We start from the raw sequence: 4,345 nt of genomic DNA, 5'->3' as shown, positions 1-4,345 counted from the left end.
AGTAAATAAATAGGAAAAGTCATAGCAAGGGGTCTCAAAGGGTCTCTAGAGGATTGCTTGAGCAGGAAGCAGAAACCACGTGTTTTAACATATTAAGAGTCCTAAGCTTGTTTGTGAGGAAGTATATCTGAGCAGACCTGGTATTTCTTAATTGTCTCTGTTGATCTTGAGCACAGAGAGTTTTGTATCTGAGTTCACACTGAAGTTTCCTTCCCATGTCTTTGGCAAAGTAAGTCGTGGCAGGTGGTTCAGATTTTAATTATTGGCTCTTTGAGAGAATCCTGATAATAATGACTCTGGAAATAAGGTTTCAATTAGAATATATGTTTCCAAAAATTAATGCTATAATATCAGAATATTCTAATCCTGTGTGCCTTAACTTATCAGGGTAGATGTCCATGTATTTCTTCATCCTTGGAAGTCTCATATTTCAGTCCTTATTTCTTTATTCCTGTTCTTTGGGCTATAGGTAAATATGATGGAAACTTTTCTTAATAATGGAGAGGCCTCTGCCAACTTCAGATTCTAAGGGATTCCAAACAAATACATACTGCACCACCTTGTTTGTGATACTATGTGAGAATTTCATATTCTGTCCAGACATTATGCATCACCTTTGGTTTCTCTCAAATTTCTTAATTATCAGATAGAATTTTGTAAAGATATCAGTGAAGCAAATGCCACTCTTGCTAACTGAATTAGAGCACCATGCTCTGTGACCACTTACTATGCTGAGTTTACTTTGATTATGTGGTTAAAGCACTATGTTTCAAGATATGCACTTGGGTTAGATTTCTTTTCCAGTGAACTTCTATAGGAGGAGATCACAAAATACAGGCAAAAATCAAATGGTGTATGTTCAAGTGTACCTGCACACAAAATTTTCAGTTTTCTTCTAGGTCAGAGGTGAATTCTGCACTGACATATTTAAAAATACTAATTAACAGTATGGACATGCATATTTATTCAATATGATGTCTTTAATTCTAACCACAAATGATGTATTTTCTTGCACAAAATATTCAATCTTTTTGAGGCAGTAACCACTGACATCAGTTTTTAGACACAGCTATCCGCACTTGACTCCTTGAACCACCCTGTTATTGTCTTGGTTCATGCTGAACTCCACTCACAGGATAGGATATACAGCTGCAGTAATGTGTAGACCTAATATCTTTCTATGACTCATCCATTAGGCTTCAGAGCAATTGCTTTGTGTGAATACTCCAGGATGAACTCCGAAATATAGACATTTATGAAGGTGGTGAGAGGAGACAACAAAAAGCTGAATCACTTTTTAATGTGACGACTATAGCAATGCTGAGGTCAACTGATTTCTAAATGCTGTTTATATTTAAAAAAAAAATCCTATGACTAGAACGAACACTCAGCTGTCATTGGTGAGGTCCACTATTAAAAGAACAAAATATGTTATCATCTTGACAGTCATAGAAAGGAATAAACAAATGTAACTTTACAGAAACACCCAATTTCAGGATCAGAGAGAAGAAAGTCTCTCTGTCTTTAGACAGTAAGAAGCAAAGTGAGAAAAATCCAGGATTTTTTATTTTTCTGCTTTGAGATTGAGTTCGTGGGTTTTGTTAGTCCTGAGCGCCCTCTGCTGGTCAAGAGATCCCCTTCAGGAAGGTTTATGTCTGAAGTCACAATGAATTCCTATCACTGTGTGTCTCCTGCACAGTAATATGTGGCTGTATACTTGGTGGTCACAGAGTTCAACTGCAGGAAGAACTGGTTCTTGGATGTTTCTCTAGTGATTGAAATGGGGATCTTCATGGATGGATTGTATGTAGTTTCTCCTTTGTGGTTTATGTACCCCATCCATTCCAGGTTCTTCCCTTGGGACTCTCTAATCCAAATCCAATAGTAACCACTGGTGATGGAGAAACCAGTGACGGAGCAGGTGAGGAAGAGAGACTGTGAGGGCTTCACCAGGCCAGGTCCTGACTCCCGAAGCTGAACCTGGGACGAGATTTCTTCAAGCAACAGAGTCAGTTCTGTCAATTACACGTTGTCACAACCTTTATGGACACATGTGTGGAATGAGAACACTTACCAGGTAGGGCTATCACCAGGTAAAGAAGACCCAACAGTCTCATCTTGTATGCTATACCTTCTTTTCTTCAGAGGTCAACCTCTCATGAGAGAGATGTGAGCTCCCACAGCATAGGAGGGGATTTAACTAGAAGATGCATTTGCATATGGAGAGTCAGCCTCATCTTTATAAATGAGGACAGTGGATGCTGATTTCCTTTTATTATTCCAACATGGTAATCACAGTCTTTGGCTTCCTGTAGTGTAAGTCTGGAATAAGAGAGCACGAAGACTACAGGGATCACAGGAAACATATCTTCCACCCCTTAGTCCATCCTCCCTACCTACATTCTTCTGCTCCTGTATTTTTAAGGTCTCAGGTCTGTGTCAATCTTCTTTTCACACTTGGGTTCCTCAGCTCTTAGTTTCTGATAAGTAAGGCAAAACTGCTTCTAATTTTTTCCCATTTTCATACCAATGATATGGGTTTCCATCTTTCCTAGAAAGTTGGCACACTGTCATGTTGTTGTTGCACAGCATTAATACCTGCCTCTTGCTCCATCCTTTCTGAGAAATGGAGAAGAAACAAAATCTGAAAGAACTTGCTTGGCCCTCAGCATTCCATGCTAAATCTCTTAAAAACCTCATTCATTTTTACACATTGTCCAGGCTCATAGCACACCTCAGGAAGACAAGTCACAATACCTGCAGCAATTGTGAGGACCCAGAGAATATTCTTCCTCCTATGACCTTTGAATATACCAAGGATTCTGTTGGACTTTGCAATTGATATTAGGATTTGTTCACAATGTAAGTCCTTCCCTCATTTCTCCTCTTAACAGTTTTTCCTTATGTCAAGTCTAATGCTCTTTCATGTGTCTCCAGGTTTCACTTCTGGTGTTGGGGAATTCAGTTCTCACAAATAGGCTGTAAAAAGAGATCAGGCAGTTTGCATGCAAATGGATGGACATAGAAAACGCTTTACTGAGTGAGGTAAGCCAGACCCAAAAAGAGGAACACGGTATGTATTCACTCATAAGTGGATTCTAACCATAATTTAAAGGTCTTTGAGCCTATTATTCGTGATCCTAGAGAAGCTAAATAAGAAGACGAACCTGATGAAGATTATTTAGCTATCCGCCAGGAGGTAGGAAATAGACAAGAGTCCCAGGCAACCTTGGGTGCATGGGGGGGTGGGAGGGTTGTTGGAAGGGGAGAGGGTTAGAGAGAAGGGAGTAGGGGAGGAATGGAGAAAGCTCGGTTGACCGGGATGGGGGGAAGGGAGGAAGGATGAATATGGGATCAGGGAAGAATATATTTCAACTAAGGGAGTCATTTTAGGGTTTACAGGAGACTTGATTATATATGGGATCCCAGGTCCAAAGAGAGATCCCCAGATTGTTCTCTGGACAGAGGAGAGGGTGCCTGAACCGGCCTTGGCCCATAACCATACTGATGAATATTTTGCTTATCACCATAGATCCTTCATCTGGCGATGGATGGCGATACAGACGGAGACCCACATTGGAGCACCGGACTGAGCCCCCCAAGGTCCAAATGAGGAGCAGAAGGAGGAAGAAAATGACGAAGGACTGCGAGAGATGCTATCACCCACTGATACAAGGGGTCGGATCTAATGAGAGTTTACCAAGGCCAGTTGGACTGCAACTGAACGAGCACGTGATCCAACCAGATTCTCTGAATGTGGCCGGATTCTCTGAATGTGGCTGGCCCGGAGTCTTTCTGAGAAGCCATTGACAATGACACTGGGACTAGTTTCCTCTGCATATACTGGATTTTTGGGATCCAGTCTGTTTGGATACTCACCTTCCTGGACCTGGAGGGAGGGGGGACGAACTTGAACTTCCCACAGGGCTGGAAACCCTGACTGCCCTTAGGGACAAAGAGGGAGGAGGAGAGGTGGGGAGAGTGGGAGGGTGTTGGGAAGAGGGGCATAAATGGAAACTTTTATAATTTAATAAAATTACTTTCAAAAAAAAAGAAACTGTATCACAGAAAGTGTCATAACATTTCTATTTTCAGAATAGGAATGCTAACTTCTTTCATCACCAATTAGAAATCTTAAAAAAAACATTCTCAGAACTATAATTTGGTATTCCATGTATTGTGGTATATGGCAACCAAATTCAATGAAACAATTTCAATGGTTCTCACAAGCTCAAGTAAAAAGAGCATGTTAGCTAGAATTATTGTTGCTGTGATGAAATTCCATGACCAATAATCAAGTTGGATAGCAAATGATTTATTCTTCAGTCTGTCATTCTACATCACA

The 4,345-nt window shown here is 40.7% G+C and overlaps 2 long non-coding RNA genes across 2 annotated transcripts; one reads left to right on the top strand and one right to left on the bottom strand.

Annotated features, from left to right (window-relative positions):
• Window positions 1-1,660: 1,660 nt before the first annotated feature.
• LOC148120347 (uncharacterized) lies at window positions 1,661-2,772 on the bottom strand. The gene is made up of 3 exons (XR_015739325.1): window positions 2,758-2,772; window positions 2,075-2,322; window positions 1,661-1,994 (listed from the first exon to the last, which is right to left on the bottom strand). It is a non-coding gene; the product is annotated as an uncharacterized LOC148120347 (long non-coding RNA).
• Window positions 2,277-3,926, top strand: LOC148120346 (uncharacterized). Its single transcript, XR_015739326.1, has 4 exons — window positions 2,277-2,432; window positions 2,722-2,862; window positions 2,938-3,045; window positions 3,533-3,926. It is a non-coding gene; the product is annotated as an uncharacterized LOC148120346 (long non-coding RNA).
• Window positions 3,927-4,345: the final 419 nt, after the last annotated feature.

Source organism: Myodes glareolus, chromosome 11 (assembly GCF_982192425.1).
Source record: "Myodes glareolus chromosome 11, mMyoGla1.1, whole genome shotgun sequence".
Taxonomy (NCBI): domain Eukaryota; kingdom Metazoa; phylum Chordata; class Mammalia; order Rodentia; family Cricetidae; genus Myodes; species Myodes glareolus.
This window is presented reverse-complemented; position numbering and strand designations above follow the sequence as displayed.